We start from the raw sequence: 16842 nt of genomic DNA, 5'->3' as shown, positions 1-16842 counted from the left end.
AAGGAGGGTGGTTAAGACACCAATTTTAAGAGGATCGACTCTATTTGCCCTTCTTGAGGCAGAAATAAGGAGTAGGTCTTTTAAACTACCTTTTTACCACCATGATATTCTGAAAACAAAGAGGGAGCTAATTCTATGAAGTCCCGAAAAAAGCCTGAGATTCATAATGTTTGAACTATATACTATTAAAACAGAATAACTCTTTTCACAAAGTAATACCAGTCACATGCATTCAAAGAACTTTGGAAATGCATAATACACAAATGTTGTTCAAGATAGGACAATTTTAATGAACAGTATGATACAAAGGAAAGAATATGGTTCATATCATGACTTTGTAGATTAAAAATAGCTGCTAATAATAGCAAGCACTCATAGTGCTTTAAGGTTTACAAAACACTTTACAAATTTAATCCTCATAAGAGCCCTGGGGAAAAATGCTATTATTATCCCCCATTTTACAGATGAGGAAACTAAGGCAGAGATTAAATTAATTGTCATGGATTATACAGCTAAGTATCTGAGGGCAGAATTGAACTTGAATCTTCCTGATTTCATTTCCAGTACTCTTTCCATAGTTATCTTTATCAAATCGCTCATTTTTTTCATCTGCAAAATGAAAAGATTGGACAAGATGGTTACTGTAATACTATAATTACTATAATCCCTACCCATGCTGCATCTCTATTATCATATAAATAGTGCACATTAAAAAAGGCAAGTCACCTCTTACTTGACTCAACTATATATGTTTTATTGCTAAATTCAGGTAGTCAGAGAGATTGGTATTCAGTATTTCCATGAAGGCTTTTATTTAGACATTTTTGTTGCCATTTTACACAATCTGACTCAATAATTAATATAGCATTTTTAAAGGCATTTCTCAGGTGAACTATAGAGATGCTATGAAAATATATATAATTTCATGACCACCGTCACTATCAGTCCTATGGGGTAGTTTAATAAAACCTTCCAGTGATTTTGGCTTTAGTAGTATTGCTATGGATAAGTCACCCCTTATGGTTCACAATTTCTTCCTCTACAAGATCCTTTCAAATTTAAAACTTGGTAAAATCATTCCTCAACCAATGACTTCATGAATAGTCAAAAAAGGAACACTGAAGTTGTTGCAGACAGAGCTTTGGGCTGGGTATCCAACTGATTCTTATACTGGCTTTTCTCTTCAATAGATAGATACCCTTGGGTAAATGATTTCTCCCTTTTGAAACTGAGTTTTTAACACCTAAAAACTGGGGGGAGGGGGGCTAAACTAGATGATCTCTGATACTTTCCACCTCCGTTTTTGTGATGTGCCATCCCATGATAAAACACATGGGCTGTATACAATGACTGTTAAGAATCCCTGGTAAGCAGTATTTTTTTTTTTTATAATCTGCTTTAAAGTAGCTCACATATACAGATAATTAAAAGTTAACTAAATATTCTTAATTATTTCTTTAAAATTTTTCTTAGATAATAAAAAGATAGCTTGAGGAAGACATTTGAAGGTTAGCAAACCAAAGAGGAAAGGAAATAAACATCACAAAAGTAGTGACTTTTGAATTTCATAAATAAAATGGATATGGGCAATGTTATTGGATTCTTCTTGGGTGATATCATTCAACTGTTTTTTTTTTTAGGAACAAGATAGGCATCATTTTCCCTCTCTTTATATAACACAAAATCAGGTTAACCTGTTGACTCAATGAAAGCCAGTTAAAAACTAATCTGATATATCCTTTTTATGGAGTTAAAAAAAATATATAGTGATAGTGCTTTGACATCTGAAGTTAAATGTAAAATTCTAAAGTATTTCAGATGAATTTAGTTTAGGACACAAAAATAATGTAGTTATCAAACAAGTCCTAATAATATTACTTTGATTTTGAGTAACATAATAGGATATTAATATTGATAATGTATACTATAGAAATAAAAAATCTTTGAAGAGGTAGTTTGACATTTGGCAAAATAAGGGAGATATCTTGGGGGAATAGTTATCTAAATGTGTATAAGGTCAAAAAAAAGGAATGACCTTAGAAATACAAAATGATAGTGAAAATATACTTTGAAAAATCTTTTTCAAATAAGCATTGTTTCAGTCAAAATGGGCACTATACTTTTTGTGAATGTATAGTGTGTCCAAGTGTTTCTTGGAATTTCATTTTGGACAAGATCCTTTTGTTGAAGTGAATTTCTCTAAAAAAGTGATATATACAAAAAGGCATATTATATATGTATGGTAACTTGTACATGTGATTGTATTCCTTTGTGATTGATGAGTAAGGAAAAGGATAAAACAGGCTCAGCAGAAATTGCTTTTAAAGATTGCTCAAGCTATTATAGAAGTGTTCAAGCTCATATTGACCTTATTAACTATCATCAATGCTGTAGATAAGACAATCAGGAGATAGTATTGTCTTCTAATGAGAGATTGCCAAAGAAGAGATTACTATCATTTAGAGAGGGAAAAGTGATTCCAGTGACCTATAATGAAGAGGACTTAACTATTTGGGTTTTTCACTTTAAGAGTCCTTGAGTAAGTACAAAATGTCTGATTAGCTGGGTATAAAAGGAATAGGAGCTCCACTTTTGAGAGAACAGATTTATGTATCTTAAATATTGTTGTAAGTAGCATTCATGAAAGAATTCATCCAAGGACATGAACAACATGTCTGAAGCCAAGTTATACCATTTAGATAAGAAAATATTTTAGTTTGGATTTAATCTTCATTATGTTAAAGACAGCTCTTCATTTAGAGATACTATTTGAAGTTATCTGCCATGGTGATATAAGAAAGGCAGAAAAAAATACTCAGGTTTTATTTCTGGACTAAAAGATTTCTGTCTCTAGAATCAACAATATCTTATGGCATCTTTCACAAGTACTAATTCTTCATTATGTTTTATTTGTGCAGAGAATAATGTTATGTCAGCATTTGTGCCAATTTACTGAAATAAAAAATGATATTTCTCTATTCTGTATAAGACTTTTCAATAAATGTCTAAGCAAATAGTAAGCATGGTGTCAGGTCATGCGGCAGGTCAAACTATATTTATGGGTTATTCTTGAGATGAATCTGACTCATTGTAATGAGTCATGGATTAATTCTAGCATCACTCAAACTTCTTTGGGTAGGAAATTTTTTAGAAAGTGAAAAGTGGAGAAATTCAGGGATAGAACAAAGTCATTTTAAAAATGAGGAGAAAGACAGAAAAAGGCAGAGAGGCATGGTGGAAATCTCTGGACTAGAAGTCAAGAGACAGGCTCTAGTCCAGTAAAATCCCAATCTATTTTTATGTTCATTTGACCAAGTTACTTAATCTTTGTGAGCCTCACTGGCTTCATCTGCAAAATACAAAGTTACTCTCTTGCATTCCTTCTGGCAATAATACTCAATAAAATTCTATTAAATATTACACTATATCTAATGCATCCAAAGATCAATTAGTATTTTGCCAATGTATTCATATTTTCTCAAGCCAATGGATGAAACTCTTAATTTCTTTATTTGAAAAAAAAAATTAGACTGACCCTAAATTTTTTCACATTGTATGTCTAGTTACTCATTGCATTTTACTTGCTCAACCAAAACAATTGAAAGGAAAAGACTAGTCTAGCCATGCATAAAAAGTACAGAGACATAGGCAATGTAATGTTTTCATCCCTCTTTCTGAACTTATGGCAATAAATTACTACAAATTCTAATCATACTTCGATTAATGGAAAAAAAAAAACTGGGTTAGTAGTGATAATACCTCTTTCTGTTTTGTTTGGTTTACCAATTGACGCACTATATGACTTTGGGCAAGTGACTTAGCTCCTCTATAGTATGTAGTTTCTTCTTTGTAAAATTATAGAATTACATTAAATGATCTCTAAGGCCTTTCCAAAGCTAATATAAAATTCTATCATTCTTCTGCCACAAGAAATATAGCAAATTCTATGATTCATATCCTAGTCTGCTTTGGCAAATACTAATAGAAAGACCACATGATGATTTAAATAGTTCAGGGATAAGTAAATCTGAATAAACCAATCTTTCTGGGTTCATAGTTAGGCCTAAGTTTGCCCTGTCCATCTGCAAAAGGCATTCGTGTGTTGGGAGTGAAAGCAGAAGGAAAAAGGGGATAAAAATAAATGAGATGATGGATGATAACCATACAAAGAGATGAATTTGAGATGGCCTGTGTTCAAATGCTGGCTCTGCTCTTTTGCTACCTTGGAATATTGTACCTCAGTTTACTTGATTATAAAAATAGAAGAAACTGAGGGCTTAATGATCTCTAACATCCTTACCAGCTCTAATTTTATGATCTTATTTTTAGTTATGTCCGTACATTTAAAAATGCATATGGGGAAGCTGACTAATTTCTGGACCAATCAAGGACTTTTACTTATCTTTTTTTTATTTTCTATCTACATTGTGATTATGTTATCAAACCTTCAGGCGTCTGTCATAAGGGAAAGATGGTGATATTTACTTAATTTTGCCACAACTTTGAAACTTTGATAAAAGAAAGGCAATGGAAAGTTAGAATTCATGGTCACATGAAGCTTAATGGTTATCCATGTATTTCATTCATCTTTATTTCCCATAATCACAGAATATTAAGATTTTATATAGCTTAGTAATTTGGTTCACACTCTACCAAGGCAAGGCTGTGTAACATTTAGGAATTCTATGTCACCATGTTCTAGCCTAGGTATTTATTATATTTCAATGATTTCAATTGATAATTATCTATATTTTCTTTTGCGAGTCTATGTATCTTATTTTATGCATTTAAAACTTTTAGAGAAAAGTTCTAAAGGCTTCATCAGACTGTCAAAAGGGTCCAACTCACAAAAAAAGAAAAGATTAAGAACTCATCTAGTCAATTAGTAAGCTCAAAACAATTTCCATCCTCAAAATGATTGTGATGGTATTTATGCTATGCTGTGTTAATGCACTGTAATCTTGCACTACTTTGTTGCTTTTGTTTTTTTTTAAAGCAATTACTGAAAAAAATACCTAGAAACAGATGCCAAATGTACAGTTTGTAAATTAATATTTTTGACTTGGATTTCATTACATTGTGACAATAGTGTTATGACTGTGATGTGTGATTGTAATGTATTATTGTGATATTGTCCGCAAGGGCCATTCCAAGCACACTAACTATTCATCTTGATTTTTTTTTTATAAAGATAAAACCACACATTAATCAGAAATTACTTTTCTACTTATTTTTCTGTAGAGTATTTTTCCACACTTAAAGGTGACATAATTGTTTTATATTGAGCATCAATTTTTCCTTTAGAGTACTTATTTTAGTAACCAATGTACATTTGAATGCAGAATGGTTGGAAAAGAAAGATGGTAGTAGAGATATGCAAATTGAGTTTATATTCAATGGGGAAATAGAACTGGTGACTTCAGCATGTTCTTTCTATCAGGAGAATTTATACACTGCCAGTACTCAACTCCAAATCACCTACAAGCTCCTCCTTTGAATGTGTGTGCATGACTCAAACCCTTCAAAAGCTCATTGTGAGTGTTTGGTTATGTGAAACATTAGCTTTGATGCCAATGGACCAATTATCAGTGTTGTTTTGGCTTTATACAGTTTTGCAGAAAAATGTGATAAATTTTCTACCCTGTTTAGATTCTCTATCTTGGAATACTATGTTGGACATGTTTTGCATCAAATTGCTATTAATACAAAAAATAATTCTCATTAATCAGTTCCATAGTACAAATCCATTGTTTCTCTGAAAGCTAATTTTTTCTACAATAAAAAAAGTATTACTCTCTGGCCAAAAATCAAAGGCCCAAAACAAAAATTAATTCATTAATAAAAATTGGGGGGGGGGGAATAAGTAAGCAAGCCTTCTTTATTATCACTGACAAATGCACATGAAACCAAATCTATATAGTACAAAGTAAAGTTGACAAAGAAATAGCAAGCAATATAGTCAATTTATATCATTTGGGCCAAAGATAGAAATCCCAACACTATATTTTTTAATTCATTCTATGGGACATTCAGGTCAAACACAGGTATTTTGCTTTAATTATCTGGTTATTTTTAGATATGGACATCTAGCCTGTAAATTCTAGTGATGGTCAGAATACTTAATAATAATAAATATGCTTTTTCAGGGACATTTGGGGAAAACAATATACTTGACACTGCCAGTGTAGAAACAATCTGTGCAGTACTTTTGAAAGCAATCTTCTTTTTTTAAGTCACGTACAGAAAAGTCATTTATCAAAACTGAATGAAGCCAAAACATAGTATGATTCATTCAAGAAATATTTACATTGTTAAAAGGGAATCTCATTAAAATGGTGGTAATCCTATTTATCTATAAAATATAGCTTCTTGTGAGATCATTTTATCAACTTCAGTGAAAAGTAAAGGGATCTGATAGCCAATATTATATATATATATATATATATATATACATATGTAAATGTGCATATACATATATATATATTTCCCAATAAAAAGGTTTGATACACAGTAGAATATCTGCCCATATGATGAGCCAACAGTTTCTCTGTTCATATAAATACAAATGAGGTTGATCTTCCCTCTGGTGTATCTAATGTTTATCTGATATATATGTCATTGAACAAACAATAACCCAGACCTTTCCTTTACTCTCCTGGAGTTGACTGTATTCCTGTTGTTGCAATCACATGTACATAACATACAGTTTTTTAAAGGCAGCTAAGCTAATTTGGATGATGTTTTAATAAGCCATGAAAGGCAAAATGCCAGAACCTATCTATCCATTCAGTTACTCCTTGGAGAACTCGTTTGATCCATACATAAAACTCTGTTCAAGGAGGACATGACATCTGAAATGCTTTTCTCTCAAAACTCTTATTGCAATGTGAATCCTGCTCATTGAAGTCTTTCTGGATTTAGTAAAGACATGGAGTTATTGCCATATTTTTAATTTAGTGACATTTTATTCTAATCCAACCTTAGAAATGCATACTTGGATCCCAGGAGGTATATGGAACTTTGTCAAGGTTTCTCAGTCTTTTTGCAAAAGATATATCCTTCTAAGAGTCTCATTTCCTGCATTGCTTGTAAATCTCTCACTGAGTCATCCCTAAAGAGTAAACACTGGATATGTAAATAACAATGCTCTATACATACCTAACAAATTGCTGTAATGGGTATATTTAAAATAAAAGGAAACAATTTAAACATACAATCGTTGCCATTGGTTATTTAGTACATTTCCACTTGTAGTTATTCATCTCTGGAGATCCATCAGCACTTACATGCACCATCAGATTCCCTGTGGCTTCTAAGTGTATTGAATTAATTATTTCAAAACTAAATATAATTCACAGATTAAATATTCAGTTTAAACATGACAAAATTCTTAATCAAAGAAAGTCATGCAGCAAGATAATCATTTTTCACTACAGTAATGTCCATTTCTTCCTCTGCCCTTCAATCGTCTTGCCCTTTAGAATTTCCCACCTCCAATTCTTGTTAACAAACTCCCTTTTCTCAAACTCCTCTTGCTCTCCTTTTCTGGTCTTGACACTAATAGAAAATTGATTCTAAAATATACATACAATACTTCTGGCCATCCTCCTTAATACCAGATATTCTCTAATGTTTCATAAAATGAAATAATATTTGAAAAGCATTTTCCAAACATTAAAAGTGCTATATAAATGCTAATTATTATTATCATTAACACATATCTGAATTTCACTGGGCTAGTAAAGAAAAAATAGGTATATCTTTCTGTTGTCATTATAACTTTCATACTTTCTCTCTCCATCATCATCCCTCAGAAATCTCTCCCTTCATTATAATGTGAGCTTTTTGAATTCAAGCTCTGTATTTTCTATTTGTATTCCCAACACTTCACATAATGTTTGGCACATAATAAGTATTTTCATATGCTGTCTATGAGCTAGATAGTTGAGTTAGTTGGATTTTGAACTGATTAGAATGCCCAACCTAAATTATACTCAGAAAAAGATTAATATCAGCTTGACAAGGCTTATCTAGTTGATTAACACTGTGGTATGTATGTGTCTACACATACATATATACATTATATATTATATATATTATACATTTATGTATTCATACATATGTGTCAATAGTATGATAAAAGTTAAGGTGATCTTAGGTTACATTAAGAGAAGTCTAGTGCTCAACCTCTAACTAGAAATTCTAACAGAATGCTTAGTCATTCCTCATATAATGTTTCAGAATGAATTTCTGTTTGGATATGGTCTATGCCTTCTAATTCTGATATTTTATGATTTAGTAGTCTGTTTTTTATAATTCGGATGTTAAAGTTCTTTCCACCTTTTTCCTTTTAATCATTCTCTTCCTACCATCACCATCACCATCTTAATTCTCAGAATTACTTGTAAGTGTTAAGTGTCTGAGACCAGATTTGAACTCAGGTTATTCTGACTTCAGGGCTGGTGCTCTATTCACCGCGCCACCTAGCTGCTCTTTCATCACTAATTCTTAGGAATCATGGCTAGAAGTTGCATCTACTAGAGTTTTAAAGTCTTTCACAATTTCGCTGTTCTATAAATTGTTAGCACAACAATATTCCATTGAATATTCATATTCAACATTCTATCATATTCATACAACATAATTTGTTCAGTCATTCCCCAACTGATGGACACCTCCTCCACCAAGTGTTTTAATCAGCATCTTGTATTTTAAAGCTTTGAGACCACTGTGGAGAAATCTAGACAGAGAGTTACATTAACATAGAATGCCTCAAAGGATATTCTATGTACAATCATATTTTGCTGCAGCATATATTAATGGAAAGAGAACAAGATGCTAAATCATTCCCCAGAGTTGAGCTTCAGTGCCATACTAGTAAATTGTGAATAATGATCATCTTTTCAATATTCTGAAGGATAGAAAGGTTCTAGTGTAAGGTCAAAGTGAGACTCAAGTTTCCATTACCAGTTTTGGAATCCCACAACTATGTCCTTGGAGCTACTCTCATTTAGGAAGTCCAGTAGATAGATCAGTCTGAGTATCAAATCCATAGACATAGGAAGTTTCTGGGGCTTACATGCAGAAGCTGAAATCACAAATGAACTGAAATACTCCAAAGAATTATTCCACTGCCATTGCCCCCACCTCTCTTTATCTCCCTTTCTCTCTCCTTTTTCCCCTCTATCTTTCATCTTTAATCTCTCCCTATCTCCTAAATCTTTCCTGATGTCTAAAAACATGTCCAAATTCCCCCATTCACAATCAGAAAAAAATAAATCATCACTGGATCCTATGATGCCCTCTCCCATCATTCTCATTTTCTCAATCAAAATCCTAGAAAAAGTTGACTATGCTTGTTCCCTGCATTTCCGTTCCTCTAGCTCTTTTCTAAATTCTCTGAAATCTCTCATTTAACTGCACCATTCAACTGAAATTTATCTCTTAACTGTCGAATTTAATGGGTTTTTTTCCACTGACATTTGTTCTGACACTTACTGACAACCCTCTCCTCCTAGATACTTTATCCTCTCTATTTATGTGTGTGTGTGTATGTGTGTGTGTGTGTGTGTGTGTGTGTGTGTGTGTAGCATTATTTTCTCCATTCTCCTAACTAACTGATCATTCCTTCTCAATTTCTTTTGTTGGAGTTTCAACTAAGCCACTCATCCCCAACTGTGAAATTCCACAATATCCTATCCTTCTATTTACTTTTTACACTCTTTCACCTGATGATATCATGGATATGATTATCTCTGTGCAGTTGAAACCCAGGTCTAAATTCTGAGTTCCAGTGCCATATCATGCCCTTCCCGTTGGATATTTCCAACTTTATGTCTGGTAGGCACCTCAAACTCAACATGAAGCATTCATTATCCTTCCCTAAAACCTTCCCCTTTTGCCAACTTTCCTATTATTGTTGAAGGTACCACTATCTTTCCAATCATCCAGGCTTATAACCACAATGTCATCCTGATTCCTTGCTCCTCATATATCAAAATCAGTTAACAAATCTTAAAATTTCAATCTTTCCACTCACACTTAACCCCTTCAGTTCAGAACTTCATCATTCCTCATTTGGACTATTGCAAAACATTTTTAAAATTTTTTTATTGCTTTTTACTTTTTTAAAAAATTGTGCATTCCAGATTATCTTTCTTCTCCAGTCCCTTCCCATCTACTGAGAAGGTAAGCACTATGATATCAAATATACATATGAAATCATGTAATATAATAGCTTCTTACTTGGTGTCCCTGTCTCAAGACTTTTCTTTCTTTAACTGATCTCTGCCCTGCTTTTCCACAGTTGCCAAATTGATGTTCTTAAATCTGAGCAGGTCACTTTCTTCCCATCAATAAATTCTAATGGCTCTCTATTACCTATATGATTAAGTATTATCTCTTTTTTTGCATTTAAAATTCTTTATAACGATTCCATTTTACTTTTCTAATCTTATATGCTACTCTATATTTATATATTATATAATTATATATTTATTATATAAGTATTTTACTGTATAATTATATATTACTCTGTATTCTATAATTTATTCATATTAACCCATTTGTTGTACCTTATTCATGATCCTTCTCTCCCCCAGTTGCTACATCTTTGCTGGCTGTCCTCTCTGTACCTGGAATGTTCTCCCTCCTCCCTTCTGTCTTTTAGAATCCATAGTTCCCAACAAAAGTAGATCAAATAGCACTTCCTGCAGCAGGCCTTTACTGCCTATCCCACTCCTTACTCTACTCCCTCCTCCCCCAATTTCTATAGTCTTCTCCGAACAGAGTACCTTGTATCTATCTTAAATACATCTCATGTCTGGCCCATTAGGAAATAAACTCATTGACATCAGTGACTATTTCATTTTTCCTTTGTATTCCCAGAGTTTAGTACACTTCTTGGCACATAGTAGACACTTAATAAATGCTTGTGATTTGATTTATTGATTTCCTAATCTTTATAAGTCTTCTCTCTCCCCTTCTTTTCTCCCAGAGAATAGAGAGATGAGTTTGGAACTCAAATTGTTTTTTAAAATAATAAATTTTTTAAAAGATATTTTTTAAAAATTTATTATTTTAAACAACAATTTGAGTTCTAATGAGGAGTGATGAGATCCTGAAGTGAAGGGGTTGCTTTATGAGTGGGAAGAAGGGGACACACATAAACAATGTTTTTCAGATTAAAATGATAAGATTTGGTAACTGATTTGATATGTGAGGAGAGAGGAGTTACTATTTATTCACTTTCTATATATATTATATTAATTTTAAAAATATATTGTTATATTTATCTAGGTATCACCACTCTCCACCAACACATATACTCTAGTAAGTTATTAACTCCTGAAGGCACAAATTGTTTTTGTCTTTTACATTTGTATTCTCCACATTTAAAAACATGCCTAGCACAGTGGGTGTTTAATAAATATTTCATGAAATTAAATAAATGTTTCAGTTTGGGGAGACTGTCAGATGGATAGAAGAAGTACCAGAAGAGAATTTCCTTACAAAAGAAAAGAAGGTGAGAGTTTTCAAGTCAAAAAGATGATACCAAGAGCTAAAGATAGCTCAGCAAGGTTGAGAACTGAGAATAGGATGTCAGATTTAGTAGTTAAGGGTTAACAGAAGTTTCAGTAGAGTAGTAGGGTCAGATTCCAGAATAAGAGAGATTGAGAAGTTACTAAGGCATGTGGAAGTGGAGGTAATGAATCTAATAATTCTTTGGGAGAGTCTGGCAGTAAAAGGAAAGTTATGCCAGGTCAAATAAAGTGTTTTTAAAGCATATTTATAGGCATCATGGAAAGAGTCAACAGACAGGAAGAAATTGAAAATTAGAGGAAAAACATGGAAAGAGTGATGGGGTAAGCAAATGGAAGAGACAGGAGGGAATTAGGATCAGGGGACAATATGAACAGATTAGCTTTAACAACAAGGACTATCTCTGCTATAGTAGTCAAAATGGATGAAGATTTAGAAGAATAATATGGAGAAAAGAATGAGATAATGGGAGACTGTCTCAATTATTTCAGTCAGTAAAAAAAGCTTTATTAAGCACCTACTAAAATAGTACATGAGTACATCTGCAGAGAAAAGGGCAAGAGGGAGAGGGAGATAGAGACAAAAAAAGACAGAGGAGGGAAGGAGGAAAGGAGAATGGAAAGAGAAGAGGAGACTAATTAATTGAAATTGTAGAGTAGTCTTTGAAGGAATATCAAAATGTATGTACTTAGAAGCCTTCATGTGTGAAAACATGGATTGGGCTGGAAAGAAAGAATGAACTAGGCAATTGAACTCCTTGAGAAAGGAGAAAGAAACCCTATAAATCAATAGATTTCAGCAACAAAGATTTGAAAGGTGTGTAGATGGATGAGGTGAACTTCAAAGGTCAGAAGGTGGCATATGAAGAGTTTGGAAGTGTCAGTGGGAAAACAAAGGGATATGCTTATTCTTTTTCTTTGCTGAGCGTAGCAGGGGGAAGGAGAGAACAATAAAGTTTTGTATTAGAGTAACCTGGGCTACAGCATCTTCCACACAATATGAAATTTCTATGAGGATGAAATGAAAAGAGTATAATGGGAGTCTATTTTTTTTAATAATGTAAAAGGAAAGCAGAGAAGAAAGGAGAATAGGATTGCATAGATTTGGGATTTGTTATTGTTCAGTTATGTCCACCTCTTCATGATCCCTTTTGGAATTTTCATGGCAAAGATGGAGTGGTTTTCTACTTCTTTCCCAGCTCATTTTACAGGTGAGGAAACTGAGGTAAACGGAATTAAAATGGCTTACCCAGAATCACACAACTAGTGGCTGAGGCCATTTGAACCTCGTCTTCTCATCTTCAGGTGAGGCACTCTATACATTATATCACCTATCTAGCCAGGTTTGGGATGGATAGGTTTAATAAAATGGGAAATCAATAAACTTTTTAGTTCAGAGATGGCTGATAAAAGCAGACATTTGAATATATGTTTGTGCATGCATGTGTGTATACACATATATACATATATTTAAATTAGTTTAAAAATCAGGAAGGACTTATTAAGTCATGAAATTACAATGAAAATTAAAATATGAATATAAATTTAACCTTGTATAGATTAAAATACCCTTAGTTATCTTTTCCACAACAGAGTGGAAAAAGGTGGCATGAAGTATTACTTATTTAGAAAATTTGTGTATAATACCCTTTTTTGTTTTCCAGACAAATCAATGAGAAAAGCTCTCTTTGTTATTAATAGGTCCTAGAGTTAACATATAATGCTAACCACAAAATGTACTTTGGAGTTCTATCATATTTTATTTTTGGTGACCAATGTGTTACAAACTACAGTCTTAAGAGGTTTATTGACTTTTTGGACAAAATGCAAAACTTCCTATCTTATTAAGTTGGCCTACACAATTACATGATGCACTATTTTTATATGAGTTCTAATTTTGTTATTGAAGCTGCTATTTTCTGGATTTTTAAAATGTGTAATGAATGCCTTCATGATATTTGTAACTAGAACACCAAACAAAAATTGGCATTTAAAAAAAAATCTAATAAATCTAGGTTGGATCCTGTTAACACTAGATTCTGAATTCTATTATTGTGCTAGAGTTTATTGTTTTAAGTTATTGCTTGAAAGAAGCAGACTGTTGAATTGGGAAAATATTTTAACAAATGTTAAACAAATGTTTAACAAGAATAACTATTAAAGACAATGTGGCAGACAGGAGACTTGCCTTAACATCAAGATGTCAAAAAGCTTAGTACTCAACTTGACATCTATCCTGATGTGCAAGGATGGGCATTTAGCTTTGCAGTGCTCCAAAGGATGCTTTACAGTAATAATTTATAGAAGATTTGCTAATTTGAACTAGGTAGAGATTATATTCACACATTGAGATAGTTCCACTAATGGATTCAAAGGTTCAGATTAAAAAAAACACTATAAAAATCTATTAATCTGAATTTTTCTTCTGCCAAAATAAAATAAGTTATTTTGACTAATGTAGAACATTGATATAAAACCAATCAATAAATCAACAAGCATTTATGAAATGCTTTCTATATGCCAGGGAGTGTGCTACATAAGCACTGGGAATACAAAGAAAAAGCAAAAACCAGTTCCTAGCCTCATCAACTTACATTCTAAGTGGGAAGACAATATATAAAAATTAGGACATAGAAGATAAATATAGAATAAATGAAAGTTAAAAGGGGCTAGTCTAACTATTTTGCTTGCTTCCAATTGGTTTAAGAGAAATCTGTAGTTTCCTCAAAACATACCATTCTACCACCAATAGAGATTACCAACTTTCTAACTTTAGTGAGCAGATTTTGAGAGTTGCTGTTCAGAGATTTCTCCAACTTGTCAAATTTTTCATTGGATAAAACAGTCTATTGACAGCTAACCCCTTCTAACTTGATAGCATCTCCTAAAACAATTCTGTCAAACAAACAAACAAACAAAAACCACCACCCTCCCCCAAAAATATCTCAGGATCCACTAAATCTAACATAAAGTAATCCTTGCAGCCCCATATTAATTTAGAAAAGTACATTATTAACATTATCCATAGGTTTTTTGCTTTTTAATTAGTTTTGTTAAATACTTTGCAATTTAATTTTAATCTGTTTGAGGATACATTCCAGTGTGTTGTAGGGCACATAATCCCAGGAGTTGCCTTTGACATCTTTATCTTGGGGTCTTTACTGAAATGATGCAGTATTTAAATATTCAGGGTTTCCTCCATATATTATGGTGAGGCATTGCCGTAAACTTTAGTGGGAACACCATGTTTATACAAATAAAAATTTTGAAATAAAATGCATGGCTATGTGGTCATTAATTTCTTTTATTATGAGGCTATTTTAACATAGTTTCAAAAGGAAATTGCTGATTTTGATAACAGAAAAAATATGGGATTAGTTTTTTTTAAGATTTGTTAATTTGTACTTTTTGTTCATCTGAATTTGACAAACACTAACAAACATGATTTTTCCTTAGTTTAAAAGAACAGAAGGATATTATGTCTGAAATCATGAATTTCTATTATTTACAGCATATATTTTAACTAATAGCAATGGATCAAATGCATTAGTTTCAAAAATCTTCTATTTGTCTATATCTCCCCAATTATTTTTTCTTCTCTGCATTCAATATATGTTTCATTAACTTTTTTTTTTGTATGACTATCACTAACTCTAAGGAAGCCATTTGTTTTACATTTAATTTTTATTATATGTTTTCTCACTTACATGTAAAAATAAATCTTTTTAACAATCATTTCAAAAAAATTAAGTTCCACATTGTCTCAATTTCATATAGATTATACATGTGCAGTCTTACAAAACATTATAAGGAGTTTTGGGTTTTTTGGAAATAATATTTTATTTTTTTCAACTTGCATATAAGTTTCTTTTCTTGAATCTATTTTTATTTTTTAATAAAGTTTTTTTTTTATTTTCAAAACATATGCACAGATAATTTGACATTGACCCTTGCATAGCCTTGTGTTTTAGATTTTCTCCTCCTCCCCTAGATGGCAAGCAATGCAATATATGTTAAACATGTTAAGTAAATGTTAAATATAATATGTATAAACATATTTATATAATTATCGTGCTGCACAAGAAAAATCAGGTCAAAAAAAGACCGTAAAGGAGTAAGAAAACAAAATGCAAGTGAACAACAACAAAAAGTGTGAAAATGTTATGATGTGATCTACATGGAGTTCCTATAGTCCTCTCTCTGGGTGTAGATGGCTCTCTTTGTCACAAGATCATTGGAACTGGCCTGAATCATCTTACTGTTGGAAAGAGTCAATTCTGCTGAATGTGGAAAGAGTCACATTCAGCAGAATTGATTGTCATATAATATTGATATTGGCATGTTCAATGATCTCCTGGTTCTGCTGATTTCACTTAGCATCAGTTCATGTAAGTCTCTCCAGGCCTTTCTGAAATCATCCTACTGGTCATTTCTTAGAGAGCAATAATATTCCATAAAATTCATATACCACAAATTTATTCAGCCATTCTCCAATTGATGGGCATCCACTCAGTTTCCAGTTTCTTGCTACTACAACAAGGGCTGCCACAAACATTTTGGCACATATAGGTCCCTTTCCCTCCTCTAGGATCTCTTTGGGTTATAAGCCCAGTAGTAACACTGCTGGACCAAAGGGTATTCACAGTGTTAGGGGCAATGAAGCTCTGCTCTCTCTTTGAGATGTGCTGCAGAATCTGTACGGCATGTCAGCTGGTAGGGTAGCCCCGGAGGTAATAAGGGGCTTGGCCTCTGAGGCAGGAGGTTGTGTCTGGCAGGAGTTAAAGGGACTGCCAATAGGTTTGTTGAGAAGTCAAAGGGGATGTCCTCTTGCTAGATCTCCTCCTGGGATGCAGCACTAACTCCAGAAGCCTCCCTTCTGAGTGGGCTGGGCCTGGGCAATCCTGGAGAGAGAGGAGCTTTAGTGACCCACTCATTCTTTAGGATTAGATTATTTCGTTTCCATTTATTTTTAATCTATCGTTCTCTAGCCTTTTATTACAAATATCTTTGTAGTGTTCTCTCTAAATGTAATGTTCTAACATGTATAGGACTGCTTGCCATCTTTGGGGAGAGGGCGGAGGGAGGGAGGGGAAAAATTGGAACAGAAGTGAGTGCAAGGGATAATGTTGTAAAAAACTACCCTGGCATAGGTTCTGTCAATAAAAAGTTATTTAAAAAAATAAATAAAATAAAATAAAATGTAATGTTCTCTATTGAGGTTTTCTTGGGGTCTCTGGAGGCAGCCTTCGGTTCAGTTCAGTAATCACCATAAGTGCAGCCAAGTGTTAAAGTGCAATCCTTT

Source organism: Sarcophilus harrisii, chromosome 4 (assembly GCF_902635505.1).
Source record: "Sarcophilus harrisii chromosome 4, mSarHar1.11, whole genome shotgun sequence".
In the NCBI taxonomy this organism is placed as follows: domain Eukaryota; kingdom Metazoa; phylum Chordata; class Mammalia; order Dasyuromorphia; family Dasyuridae; genus Sarcophilus; species Sarcophilus harrisii.
This window is presented reverse-complemented; position numbering follows the sequence as displayed.